This window comes from Pseudophryne corroboree, chromosome 1, assembly GCF_028390025.1.
Source record: "Pseudophryne corroboree isolate aPseCor3 chromosome 1, aPseCor3.hap2, whole genome shotgun sequence".
Taxonomy (NCBI): Eukaryota; Metazoa; Chordata; class Amphibia; order Anura; family Myobatrachidae; genus Pseudophryne; species Pseudophryne corroboree.
In genome coordinates, this window is record NC_086444.1 from 1,124,817,311 (window position 1) to 1,124,832,448 (window position 15,138).

At 46.1% G+C, this 15,138-nt stretch overlaps 1 protein-coding gene across 6 annotated transcripts in view; it reads left to right on the forward strand.

Annotated features, from left to right (window-relative positions):
* Positions 1 to 15,138, forward strand: part of CLNK (cytokine dependent hematopoietic cell linker) — a 411,995-nt gene that overhangs the window by 34,978 nt on the left and 361,879 nt on the right. Inside the window, exon 1 of one of the 6 annotated variants that reach the window (XM_063923041.1) lies at positions 9,939 to 10,215. The exons of the other annotated variants lie outside the window; for them this stretch is intronic. The gene's annotated coding sequence lies outside the window, so the exon portion shown is untranslated. Of the gene's footprint in view, positions 1 to 9,938; positions 10,216 to 15,138 lie in introns of those variants that run through there. 6 annotated transcript variants of the gene reach the window in all.

The following is a 15,138-nucleotide window of genomic DNA, read 5'->3' on the forward strand; positions in this document are numbered from 1 at the left end:
TTTTGGAAGGGCCATCCTGCGTGACACTGCAGTGCCACTCCTAGATGGGCCCGGTGTTTGTGTCGGCCACTAGGGTCGCTAATCTTACTCACACAGCTACCTCATTGCGCCTCTTTTTTTCTTTGCGTCATGTGCTGTTTGGGGAGGGTTTTTTGGAAGGGCCATCCTGCGTGACACTGCAGTGCCACTCCTAGATGGGCCCGGTGTTTGTGTCGGCCACTAGGGTCGCTAATCTTACTCACACAGCTATCTCATTGCGCCTCTTTTTTTCTTTGCGTCATGTGCTGTTTGGGGAGGGTTTTTTGGAAGGGACATCCTGCGTGACACTGCAGTGCCACTCCTAGATGGGCCCGGTGTTTGTGTCGGCCACTAGGGTCGCTTATCTTACTCACACAGCGACCTCGGTGCAAATTTTAGGACTAAAAATAATATTGTGAGGTGTGATGTGTTCAGAATAGGCTGAAAATGAGTGTAAATTATGTTTTTTGAGGTTAATAATACTTTGGGATCAAAATTACCCCCAAATTCTATGATTTAAGCTGTTTTTTAGGGTTTTTTGAAAAAAACACCCGAATCCAAAACACACCCGAATCCGACAAAAATAATTCGGTGAGGTTTTGCCAAAACGCGTTCGAACCCAAAACACGGCCGCGGAACCGAACCCAAAACCAAAACACAAAACCCGAAAAATTTCAGGCGCTCATCTCTACTGACAACGATTACGGACATGTCGTCTACTGTCACTGCATATGATTTTCTCCCCATTGAAAGAATGGTGGAGGATTATATGAGTGACCGCATCCAAGTAGGCACGTCAGACAGTCCGTACTTATACTGGCAGGAAAAAGAGGCAATTTGGAGGCCCCTGCCCAAACTGGCTTTATTCTACCTAAGTTGCCCTCCCACAAGTGTGTACTCCGAAAGAGTGTTTAGTGCCGCCGCTCACCTTGTCAGCAATCGGCGTACGAGGTTACATCCAGAAAATGTGGAGAAGATGATGTTCATTAAAATGAATTATAATCAATTCCTCCGTGGAGACATTCACCAGCAGCAATTGCCTCCACAAAGTACACAGGGAGCTGAGATGGTGGATTCCAGTGGGGACGAATTGATAATCTGTGAGGAGGGGGATGTACACGGTGATATATCGGAGGATGATGATGAGGTGGACATCTTGCCTCTGTAGAGCCAGTTTGTGCAAGGAGAGATTAATTGCTTCTTTTTTGGTGGGGGTCCAAACCAACCCGTCATTTCAGTCACAGTCGTGTGGCAGACCCTGTCACTGAAATGATGGGTTGGTTAAAGTGTGCATGTCCTGTTTATACACCATAAGGGTGGGTGGGAGGGCCCAAGGACAATTCCATCTTGCACCTCTTTTTTCTTTCATTTTTCTTTGCGTCATGTGCTGTTTGGGGAGTGTTTTTTGGAAGGGCCAGCCTGCGTGACACTGCAGTGCCACTCCTAGATGGGCCAGGTGTTTGTGTCGGCCACTAGGGTCGCTTAGCTTACTCACACAGCTACCTCATTGTGCCTCTTTTTTTCTTTGCGTCATGTGCTGTTTGGGGAGTATTTTTTGGAAGGGCCATCCTGCCTGACACTGCAGTGCCACTCCTAGATGGGCCAGGTGTTTGTGTCGGCCACTTGGGTCGCTGAGCTTAGTCACACAGCTACCTCATTGCGCCTCTTTTTTTCTTTGCGTCATGTGCTGTTTGGGGAGTGTTTTTTGGAAGGGCCAGCCTGCGTGACACTGCAGTGCCACTCCTAGATGGGCCAGGTGTTTGTGTCGGCCACTAGGGTCGCTTAGCTTACTCACACAGCTACCTCATTGCGCCTCTTTTTTTTCTTCTTTGCGTCATGCGCTGTTTGGGGAGTATTTTTTGGAAGGGCCATCCTGCCTGACACTGCAGTGCCACTCCGAGATGGGCCAGGTGTTTGTGTCGTCCACTTGGGTCGCTGAGCTTAGTCACACAGCTACCTCATTGCGCCTCTTTTTTTCTTTGCGTCATGTGCTGTTTGGGGAGTGTTTTTTGGAAGGGCCATCCTGCGTGACACTGCAGTGCCACTCCTAGATGGGCCAGGTGTTTGTGTCGGCCACTTGGGTCGCTGAACTTAGTCATCCAGCGACCTCGGTGCAAATTTTAGGACTAAAAATAATATTGTGAGGTGTGAGGTGTTCAGAATAGACTGAAAATGAGTGGAAATTATGGTTATTGAGGTTAATAATACTTTGGGATCAAAATGACCCCCAAATTCTATGATTTAAGCAGTTTTTTAGGGTTTTTTGAAAAAAACACCCGAATCCAAAACACACCCGAATCCGACAAAAAAAATTCGGTGAGGTTTTGCCAAAACGCGTTCGAACCCAAAACACGGACGCGGAACCGAACCCAAAACCAAAACACAAAACCCGAAAAATTTCCGGTGCACATCTTTAACAAAAATGTCTCTGGCCTTGTCAAGGCAACGAGACAAGACTCTGGTTCTAAAAAACGTGATGTGACTTCAGCAAGTTGTACTTCCATATTACTGCTTTCGGAGTTTATTCTCATGACCCGTAGGTATTGGGACACAGGTAAATGATACTTCAATGCTGGGGGATGGTGACTAGTGGCATGGAGAGTAAGATTACGGTCAGTAGGTTTTCTAAAAAGGGTAGTAACCAGGGAAACCCCAGTTTTGCTAATAGTGACATCTAAAAAACTGATGTCCGTGGAAGATGTAAACTTAATGGGACACGCAAGTCGATTCAAATCAGTGACCATCGAAAAAAATGCTTCCTCTGTGTCCTTCCATAACAAAAGACATCATTGATGAAGCGTCGATAAAAGAGGATTTGATGTCCATACATTGGAAAAATATAGGTGGACTCGTACTATGTCATATACAGGTTAGCATACGACGGGGCCAAATTAGACCCCATCACTGTTCCTGACAATTGCATAAAGAGCATATCTTTGTACATAAAATAATTAGATTTAAGGACCAACTCAGTTAACTCTAGGATATACTCAGTTGGTACACTGGGTACAGGATGTTGTACAAATGCAGCTCTCAAAGTCTCCAACCCCTCATTGGGGGTCATTCCGACCCATTTGCACGCAGCGGTTCTTCGCTGTGGTGTGAACGGGTCAGAACTGCGCATGCGCGACGGCCACAATGCGCATGCATGTCGTTGCCCAGCGACAGCTGTCGCCGGGCAATATCCAGAAGAGAGAAGAAAGTAATCGCTAGTGCGATCGCAAGAAGATTGACAGCAAGGAGGCGTTCCGGGGCGAATTCTCACCATTTTACGGGTGTGGAGATCCGAACGCAGGCGTGTCCAGGTGTTTGGAGGGCGGATGTCTGATGTCAATCCCGGGACCTTTGTCGCTGGATCTGTCACACAGGGTAAGTAAGTCTGATCCTGGTCTTGTTTTGCAGGAAACTTTTTTAGCATAGCAGGGCTGCACAAGCGTTCACAGCCCTGCTATACTAAAATACACTCCCCCATAGGTGTCGTCAAGTTGATCGCACAAGCAATAAAAAGTTGTATGTGTGATCAACTCAGAATGACTGCCATTATGCAGTATAACAGCATAAAGCGAGCTTACATCCATTGTGGCCAAAAATAGATGTGCTTGTTTCAATTCAAGACTATTCAATTGATGTTAGAAATCACTGGTGTCTTTAATATAGTTACTGCTCTTAACGACTATAGGTTGAAGGATACTATCAACATATTTAGCCAAAGGCTGTAACAAAGAACCCTCCGCTGGGATAATGTCTTTGAGGGGTTTCGAGGTGCGGCCAATGTATTGTAAATCACACTTGCATTCTATGATCTACAGTAAACAGTTGCTACTGTTACATGTAATGAACTGGTCAATTTCATACTCTTGTTTTGTTGACCTTGACTGATATTTGAGTGTTTTACTTGTTTGCCCCTGATGGTTCTTACACATTAAACAGAGTCCGCATCTATGGAATCCTTTTGTCCTAATTCTTCCTTCTCTTTTCGGTGGTACGATGCTTTTTACTAACTTGTTTTTGGCATTATTTGCCTTTATATATATATAAATTTTGGTTTCTTCGGAATTACTGAACCTATTACTGGATCTTTGGTTAGCAAATACCAATGTTTGGATATTATTTTTTCGTCTGTTTGTATTGACTGTTATATGTGGTGACAAAAGGTAATACAATCTCCTTATCTTTTCTTTGTGTTGTTCCTATATTTCGTAGTGCATTCAATGATGGTTCCAATAAGTTTTCTCTTTGCAATATAGAAATATTTCCCTGTGCCAGGCACAGATAAACTAAATCAAGTAATAAAGGTTAATGTCTCTTTAATAGGAGATATATGATAATACAAATATTGTCTGTCTAATGAGGTATATTCCTAATGTTCTTTTTTGGGGGGCTATGCAGCAATACAATGGAATAGCAGGATGAATCAGGTGAGAAATACCACATTTCCAATTTCTTATATTATGCAAAGTATACAGACTATTGTTGACAATATTTTCACCTTTCAAAATGCAAATAATTTCAATGATGTTTTATTTATATATATATATATATATATATATATATATATATATATATTTATTTTGTCTCCGAGCTTATTTACAGAGCGTTGGTGCCTATTTCTCTGTATTTTAAAACTATTATTAATCCTTTACACAAAGAATGTAAAATAATGTAGATCAGCACGTCCGAGGCATCTTAGTCCCATCGCCACTCACTACTGAATAGTCTAGTGAGTACCCAGCTTTAGAGTTAGTGTCCATTGTCACACTAACAGCCATTACTTAGTAACAGACTCTGGGGGACAAAAATGTCGCTGACAGTGCGGTGGAAGCTCGCACAGTCAGTGACATCACTAGACATCGCTAGCGGGAAGCATTCGATATCCCAGCTGTCGGGATCCCGGTGCTTAGCATACTAGCGCTGGGATCCCAACAACTATTCTTCCTCTTGGGGTGTCCACAACACCCCTGAATGGAGAATAAATAGTGTGGTGCACAGCGCGCCACCATACCCCCAAGGGGCTCTTTTGCACTCGCCCCACTGCCGGCATGCCGGTGGTCGGGAACCCGGCGCTGTAAGCTGGGTGCCGGGATCCAGACAGCCGGGATATCATAGTACACCCATCGCTAGCGAGGGCTATGCTGCCAAATACAGCATAGCCACCATCATTGCTCCCGACTTTGGGGGTCATTCCAAATTGATCGCTAGCTGCCGTTGTTCGCAGCGCAGCGATCAGGCTAAAAATCGGCATTTCTGCGCATGTGTATGCACCGCAATGCGCAGGCACATCCGAGTTGATCGCTAGCTGAAAATGTCCACTTCCCAGCGATGATGCAAAAAAACGGCACTTCTGTGAATGCGTATACGGCGCAATGCGCACGCGTGACGTACTTTTACAACGGCCGATGTAGTTTCACACAAGGTCGAGCGATGCATTTCAGTCGCACTGGCTGCCGCAGAGTGATTGACATGAAGTGGGCGTTTCTGGGTGTCAACTGACCGTTTTTAGGGAGTGTTCGAAAAAACGCAGGCGTGCCAGGAAAAACGCAAGCGTGGCTGGGCGAACGCAGGGCGGGATTGTGATGTCAAATCCGGAACTGAACAGTCTGAAGTGATCGCAAGCGCTGAGTAGGTCTGAAGCTACTCTGAAACGGCACAAAATGATTTTGTATCCACTGTGCGATCCTTTCGTTCGCACTTCTGCTAAGCTATAATACACTCCTAGAGGGCGGCGGCATAGCGTTTGCACGGCTGCTAAAAACAGCTAGCGAGCAATCAACTCGGAATGACCACCATCGTACGGGTACAATGAGCATCGTGGGTTTGCACAGAGTGTAACAAACATTCCTGTTGCAAGGCCAAACGCAGGAAGATTGACATGAAGTGGCCGTTTCTGGGTGGCAACTGACCGGTTTCAGGGAGTTCTTAGAAAAAAGCAGGCGTGGCAGAAAACACGCAGGCGTGGCTGGGCGTCCCCTGGGCAGGTGTGTGACGTCAAAAGCCATCCCTCCGTCGTTGGAATCAACGCACACGAAGAGTAACTACAGGGCTGGTCTTGTCTTCCTCAAAAAGATTTTGCAGGCGCTCTGCTGCACAAGCGCTCGCACTTCTGCAAAGCAAGAATACACTCCGAGTGGGCGGAGACAATGCGTTTTCACGGCTGCTAAAAACTGCTAGCGAGCGATCAGCTCGGAATGAGAATTGAGAAGTGTGTAAGCACTTGATGATGCCGGCTCCCGTTGCTGCTGATGTTGCTTAATACACACATCGTGTAGTGTGTACCCAGCTTTACAGTAATCCGCAGATGCAGATTTTATTTCCTGAGCCAAAGCAGAGTGTATATATAAAAAAATATTTATTATATAATTTATTATTTTTAATTTCTTTAATTGTTACATATGGGGGACTTTTACTAAGCAGTTATAAGAGCGGAGAAGTGAGCCAGTGGAGAAGTTGCCCCATCAACCAATCAGCAGCTCTGTATAATTTTATAGTATGCAAATTATAGATGTTACTTCAGTGCTGATTGGTTGCCATTTGCACTTCTCCACTGGCTCACTTCTCCGCTGTTATCACTGCTTAGTAAATGTCCCCCTAAGCCTGCAGGTACACGCTATAATTCATCAGGGTGCCATTCTTTTTTCTTATACCTGCTTAGCTCCTCCTAAAACTCTCCAATCAATCTAATTCATCTGCAATAATTCTCTGTAAATGCATGGTCTGATGCAAGGGGGACATCACTGGGTCCGATGCATTGCATAATTGCTAGAATGGATCAGGCTTTAATGATCAGTAATTGTCCCAGAATAGACAAAATGGAGTTACACACAGTGTCAGACATAAAGGGCCCACCAGGGAATACAGAGGTAGTGGTCCAAGCTTAAGGGGTGTGATCAGCCCCCATAGGAGGTGTGGCCAGCCACCTCAGAGGGACTTGGCTAACCATTTGAGAGGACATGCAAAGAACAATGGGGGTCATTCCGAGTTGATCGATCGCTAACTAGTTTTAGCAGGCGTGCAAACGCTATGCTGCCGCCCACTGGGAGTGTATTTTAGCTTAGCAGAAGTGCGATCGCTTGTATCGCAGAGCAGCTACAATTTTTTTTCGTGTAGTTTCAGAGTAGCTCAAAACCTACTCAGCGCTTGTGATCACTTCAGACTGTTCAGTTCCGGATTTGACATCACAAACCCGCCCAGCGTTCACCCAGCCACGCTTGCATTTTTACTGGCACGCTTGTGTTTTTCCGCACACTCCCTGAAAATGGTCAGTTGCCACCCAGAAACGCCCACTTCCTGTCAATCACTCTGCGGCAAGCAGTGCGACTGAATTGCATCGCTAGACCCTGTGCAAAACTACATCGTTCGTTGTGCCCATAGGCCACGCGTGCACATTGCATCGCATACGCATGCGCAGAACTGCCAATTTTTAGCCTGATTGCTGCGCTGCAAACAAATTCAGCTAGCGATCAACTCGGAATGACCCCCTATGCCCCTAAAGGAGGGGATAGTGTGTCATGACCACCCACCATTTCACTCAAAGCGAGATTCAGTAAAGATCCTTTCAACTTAGAATCAGACAGAGATATGCATGAAGTGCGTATATTTGCTTCTGCACATGCGCTGTATACTAAAGCTCCTTATTTGCATCAGAACAAAGCAGTGGCATTAGTTCATACTAGGAGCCCAGGGCGAGATAGTTGTGGGTACCCCCCTGCTCACATTTACTACCAACTCCAAATCCCAGTAGCACCCAGGCACGTTGTCTCCAGGGGCGCCGAGGTGGTGGTGTTGAGGAGGTTACTAATTACCTGCATCCAGGCTTGTTAGAGGGTCCCAGTCTGGGTCATCGACTAAAGTGCGGCTGCCTGTGCCCCCTGTAAATCTGCCAAGAGGAGGGGACGTAACGGTGCACTTAAGAGGAAGTCTCTCCCCATAAGTGCCGGTTGCTGTGGGAGGGGCTCTGCCTTCTGCAGATCACATTCACATTCACCCTCCACATTCACTTCCACCACCCCAGCAGTACCCAGACAGGGGGGGGGGGGAGGACCACTGCACATGCCCCCTGGCTCCCTGCTTATTTATTCTCTGGGACGCATAAGGCAGAACCTGGAGCAATGGAGGTGGTCAGTGTGCCCCCACTGCCTTACATTATCTTCTCATGTACTTATGCAAAAAGATCCATTCGGTACAGCTCCTAGATGTGTACAGTATGCAAATGTGACAGTACACAAAATATTAGTGCATAAGTCACCTTTGCAACTGCAAGTAAAGATTATTAGTACAGAGTGACAGTGTACATCAGCAAGGCCGACGCAACCTGCTCAGCAGAGCAGGGAGGCACTGGGCTGGAGAGGCGCTCTCCCCACTCTGCTACCCAGCTGCTGCTGCACTTATCAAACTGTATGACAGGCAGCAGCACTGGCAGCGCCGTTTTCCCCGGTGTTGGCTACCTCCCTCCCTCTTCTCTCCTCCCTGCGGCATCTGAATGACGGCAACTAAAAGTGGCTGTTCAGTCTCCAGTCCACCGTGCTCTTCTCCAGAGTCAGGTCACACTCTCCCTCCCCTCCTGTCAACTAAGTCTTTAGCACCTCACCACACCCCTCCCCTCCTATGGATATAGGGGGTCATTCTGAGTTGATCGTAGCTGTGCTAAATTTAGCACAGCTACGATCATGATCATAGACATGCGGGGGGACGCCCAGCACAGGGCTATCCCGCCCCGTATTTCACTGCCGCCTGCAGAAGTGCAAAGGCATCACCCAGCGGCGATGCTTTTGCACTTTAGGAGTAGCTCCCGGCCAGCGCAGCTTTAGCGTGCTGGCCGAGAGCTACTCGTCGCTCCCCGACCTGCAGTGGCTGCGTGTGACGTCATGCACCTGCTGCGGACCGCCCCCCCACGCGCGCGCACACGGTCCGGCCCACGCCCTCAAAATGGCAGCCAAACACCGCCATTCCCCCCCCCCCCCCCCGCCCAGCGACCGCCTCTGCCTGTCAATCAGTTCCGATCTGATCGGCTGCTGTACGAAAATGCACTGCACCGATCATGTCGGAAAGACCCCCATTATGTATAACAGGCACTACTACAATGTCTGAGACTGCATGACTTTTTATAAAAAGCAACTGGTTTTATTTAAAAACATTATTTTGGAAGTAAAGTGTGGTGGTCTGGCAAGAAGCTTTCTTCTCCCAGTTCAGCTGCTGCATTCTATGATCCGCTACTTCCCATCCAACTGCTGCATTTTATTAATAGCTAGCTAGTGCATCAAATCTACCTACAGAATGTTTTGTTGACTGCAGTACCCAGATTGGTTGGGTTTTTATGTCCTGACTTATTTGTTGGCAGATCCTCAAAATCCAAATTAATTTTATGTAAACCTAGAAAATAAGAATTAATGACTGCTAAAGAAGCTTCAAATGTACAATTTCTACCGCAATTTCTGGGAAGGGAATGCATTCATCCAATAGCTTTTTTTCCCCCAAACAAATATATTTAAGGACATCATCGTCGTTTTATAAACGGCTGACAAGCCCAATTTCAGAGGGGCATTATTTTAAATGATTTCCATAGAAAGCAGGGCATTTATGAAAAGAAATAATGTTGCTGCATGTAGCAACCATTTGCAAACTTTTTTTTTTTTTCAACCTTACTTAAAAAAAAAGAAAAAATGGAATTGCTGCTATGGACCACCTTTTCTACACTAAGTAGTTTTCAAACTGTCCACCTATATATGTATATGTATTATGGCCTATTAAGAATGACTGCCTCACAGCACTGATGTAGTACCCCGCTATGCAAGGTATTACATCTGACAGTGGGCAGAGTTCTACAGTGCATATATGTAATCACACAGGCAGATATTTCCCAGCAGCCTCGGCAAGTGCTCAAGAGCACAGGAGCAGGTCACATGACCAGCCAGGTGGTAAGGACAGTGACAGTTGGAAGAGAGTGGCAGTTGGTGCTGGGCAGCGGTGGCATGAAGAGCTGCGCTTCTGGGGTCTCCTGTAAAACCAGCGGGTCCCAACGGCTGTGAGAACTGGTACTACTGTGGGCTTGAGCAGTGTGGTGATGCAGATTCCCTCCCACAAAGAGGTGGCACAGGAGGCAGTGCCTGTACTGAGACTGACGGGCAGTGGGTAAAGAGGAGGCTGTAACAGGCTGCTTGGAAGGAGAGCCTCTTTAGTGTGTGTAGATGGTGATAGCTCCAGGTCAGTACCACACACCACTCATCGCTAGTCGCTAGTCTTTGCAGAGTTAGAGGAGTGCAATCATAGCAGAGACAGAGACACTTTCAGCTGAATCCACAGTTACTTAGGGGTCTATTTACTAAGCATTGGATGGAGATAAAGTGACAGCCAACCAGGTCCTATCATTTTTCAAACCCAGCCTGTAACATGGCAGTTAGGAGCTGATTGGCTGGTACTTTATCTCCGTCCACTTTATCTCCATCCAAGGCTTAGTAAATAGACTCCTTAGATTGAACACTGCAGGCAAGGATAGTTCTGAACCCATCAGCTGCCCAAGCCCCATAGAGTTGCAGTCTTAACTAGTCATATAAGTATTAAGCCTTAACAAGAGATAAAGTGGAGATGGATAAAGAGTGATAAATAACCAACCAATCAGCTTCCTAACTGCCACAGGCTGTTTGAAAAATGACAGTTAGGAGCTGATTGTCTGGTACATTGGGGGATATTTAATAAAACATAATTGTGTCATAAAAGCTGGAAAATGTGATGTTTATGTTCTCTAGAGATGGAGTCTCCTCTCCAGTGGCAGTTGCAGAGCAGTCCACAATTCAGATAGGGGAGCCACATCAACTGCCACCCCAAACACTGCCAGGTATTGCTGTTCGGGACTCACTGGCAGTTGGTGTGGCTCCCCTGTTTGAATTATGGACTGTGCTGCAACTGTCACTGGAGATGAGATATTTATCTCCATCTCCAGAAAACATAAATATCACATTTTCCAACTTTTATGAGATAAATATGTTTTATTAAATATCCCCCCTTTATCGTTCTTTATCCATCTCCATTTTACCTCTTGTTAAGGCTTAATATATTTGGGCCTGAATACCTTATTACTAGTTGTCAGCTACAGTTTGAAGCTGCAGTTTATAAAGAGTGCCAGGAGTGAGCCGGACATTGTAAAAACAACAGACAGCCTTCACTAAGGGAACCTCACTAACCCGTTAGTTGACCGTGAGCACTGTAGCTGGGTATACACTAGACAATATGCTCCATGAGAAATAACCTCAGTATTTGCCCTTGATCTCTCTGGCAAATGAGTGTGCATACACACTGAACGATATCGCTAACGATATTGTTCAGTGACATCAACCTGCCACCACTCCGAACATGCAGTTTCAGATGATACAGAAAAAAAATTGACCTGCAAGTACAGACAACAGTCAAAACGCAGACAACAGTTAAAACGCAGCGAGCGAATGGGTCAGAATGACCCCCTATAAGTCTTCCTAAAGCCCCATACACACTAGGTGATATTTTTAACAATATCGCTCATTTTCACCCTTCTGAGTTATATTGTTTGTAATATCATATAGTGTGTATGCACAATGGGGGTAATTCAGAGTTGATCGCAGCAGAAAATTTGTTAGCAGTTGGGCAAAACCATAACCATATGTCTATCTTAAGGTTAAGTTGTCTTTGTTACACTACAAGAAAATATTATAAAATAGTTGTATTTCAATTATGTGGAGCTATAAACAGTACCTATTATTAAACTATTAGTTTAAAACTAATATACACCATTGGTTTAAATTTAATATACACAATCCACACCTCCCACCATGACCCATTCCAGGAGGGACAAAATGTTCTCTACCTGGACTTCCTTCTAAATTTATGATTGCAATCACCTGTGTTGAAATACCTTTCTTATCAATTAAATAGTTCAACACAGGTGACGCCAATCATATATTAAGTGGGAAGTCCAGGTAGAGAGTATTTTGTCCCTCTTGGAATGGGACATGTTGGGAGGTATGCACCATCTAAAAATACATCCCCCACCTTCCACTGGGGTCCCCCTGTTTTAAGTGCCCCGGGCATCACCAAGGCTTAATCCGGCCCTGGTCACGCCCCTTCCATGTGAGGCCATACCCCTTTTTTGCGGCCTTCAGCATGCAGTATGCCTTTATTAATTATGAGAGGGAGTGTGCAAATTTATTGTTTGCGGGGGAGGGGGGCTGTACATCAGAATTAGTTTCTGAAATATTTTCATACTTCCACGGTTGCAGCTATTTCGGCTAGAGGAGTCAAAAACAATCTCATTGTAACAAGTGGCTTATTTGCTTCCATAGATCAGTAAAGAGACCATTGAGATATATATATATATATATATATATATATAAATTGCAGTAGGTCCGGCACTCACTGTTACTTGCAATTACTGTCCCCGTTGCCTTCCGTAGATACAGTTTGCACTGCCATATAGAGAGGGATGGACGGCGGCACTCAGGAAATAAAGAACGCAGACACAGCCACTTGTTTGAACAAGTGGCTGTGTCTGCGTTCTTTATTTCCTGAGTGCCGCCATCCATCCCTCTCTCCCTCTCTCTCTCTCTCTCTCTATATATATATATATATATATATTAGAGATGTGCACCGGAAATTTTTCGGGTTTTGTGTTTTGGTTTTGGGTTCGGTTCCGTGGCCGTGTTTTGGGTTCGAACGCGTTTTTGCAAAACCTCACCGAATTTTTTTTGTCGGATTCGGGTGTGTTTTGGATTCGGGTGTTTTTTTCAAAAAACCCTAAAAAACAGCTTAAATCATAGAATTTGGGGGTCATTTTGATCCCAAAGTATTATTAACCTCAATAACCATAATTTCCACTCATTTTCAGTCTATTCTGAACACCTCACACCTCACAATATTATTTTTAGTCCTAAAATTTGCACCGAGGTCGCTGGATGACTAAGCTCAGCGACCCAAGTGGCCGACACAAACACCTGGCCCATCTAGGAGTGGCACTGCAGTGTCACGCAGGTTGGCCCTTCCAAAAAACACTCCCCAAACAGCACATGATGCAAAGAAAAAAAGAGGCGCAATGAGGTAGCTGTGTGACTAAGTTCAGCGACCCTAGTGGCCGACACAAACACCTGGCCCATCTAGGAGTGGCACTGCAGTGTCACGCAGGATGGCCCTTCCAAAAAACACTCCCCAAACAGCACATGACGCAAAGAAAAAAAGAGGCGCAATGAGGTAGCTGTGTGAGTAAGCTAAGCGACCCTAGTGGCCGACACAAACACCTGGCCCATCTAGGAGTGGCACTGCAGTGTCAGGCCGGATGGCCCTTCCAAAAAATACTCCACAAACAGCACATGACGCAAAGAAGAAAAAAAAGAGGCGCAATGAGGTAGCTGTGTGACTAAGATAAGTGACCCTAGTGGCCGACACAAACACCTGGCCCATCTAGGAGTGGCACTGCAGTGTCACGCAGGATGGCCCTTCCAAAAAACACTCCCCAAACAGCACATGACGCAAAGAAAAATGAAAGAAAAAAGAGGTGCAAGATGGAATTGTCCTTGGGCCCTCCCACCCACCCTTATGTTGTATAAACAGGACATGCACACTTTAACCAACCCATCATTTCAGTGACAGGGTCTGCCACACGACTGTGACTGAAATGACGGGTTGGTTTGGACTCCCACCAAAAAAGAAGCAATTAATCTCTCCTTGCACAAACTGGCTCTACAGAGGCAAGATGTCCACCTCATCATCATCCTCCGATTCATCACCGTGTACATCCCCCTCCTCACAGATTATCAATTCGTCCCCACTGGAATCCACCATCACAGCTCCCTGTGTACTTTGTGGAGGCAATTGCTGCTGGTGAATGTCTCCATGGAGGAATTGATTATAATTCATTTTAATGAACATCATCTTCTCCACATTTTCTGGAAGTAACCTCGTACGCCGATTGCTGACAAGGTGAGCGGCGGCACTAAACACTCTTTCGGAGTACACACTTGTGGGAGGGCAACTTAGGTAGAATAAAGCCAGTTTGAGCAAGGGCCTCCAAATTGCCTCTTTTTCCTGCCACTATACGTACGGACTGTCTGACGTGCCTACTTGGATGCGGTCACTCATATAATCCTCCACCATTCTTTCAATGGAGAGAGAATCATATGCAGTGCCAGTAGACGACATGTCCGTAATCGTTGTCAGGTCCTTCAGTCCGGACCAGATGTCAGCATCAGCAGTCGCTCCAGACTGCCCTGCATCACCGCCAGCGGGTGGGCTCGGAATTCTGAGCCTTTTCCTTGCACCGCCAATTGCGGGAGAATGTGAAGGAGGAGATGTTGACAGGTCGCGTTCCGCTTGACTTGACAATTTTCTCACCAGCAGTTCTTTGAACCCCTGCAGACTTGTGTCTGCCGGAAAGAGAGATACAACGTAGGTTTTAAATCTAGGATCGAGCACGGTGGCCAAAATGTAGTACTCTGATTTCAACAGATTGACCACCCGTGAATCCTTGTTAAGTGAATTAAGGGCTCCATCCACAAGTCCCACATGCCTAGCGGAATCGATCAGTGTTAGCTCCTCCTTCAATGTCTCCAGCTTCTTCTGCAAAAGCCTGATGAGGGGAATGACCTGACTCAGGCTGGCAGTGTCTGAACTGACTTCACGTGTGGCAAGTTCAAAAGGTTGCAGAACCTTGCACAACGTTGAAATCATTCTCCACTGCGCTTGAGACAGGTGCATTCCACCTCCTATATCGTGGTCAGTTGTATAGGCTTGAATGGCCTTTTGCTGCTCCTCCAACCTCTGAAGCATATAGAGGGTTGAATTCCACCTCGTTACCACTTCTTGCTTCAGATGATGGCAGGGCAGGTTCAGGCGTTTTTGGTGTTGCTCCAGTATTCTGTACGTGGTGCCTGTACGCCGAAAGTGTCCCGCAATTCTTCTGGCCACCGACAGCATCTCTTGCACGCCCCTCTCGTTTTTTAAATAATTCTGGGTAAGCCATTCTGCGATGATCTTCCTCAGTTGCCGTAAGAGGTTTTTAGCTGTGTGCGTATTCTGGAAAGCGGTGATACAAAGCGTAGCCTGCCTAGGAAAGAGTTGGCATTTGCGAGATGCTGCTACTGGTGCCGCCGCTGCTGTTCTTGCGGC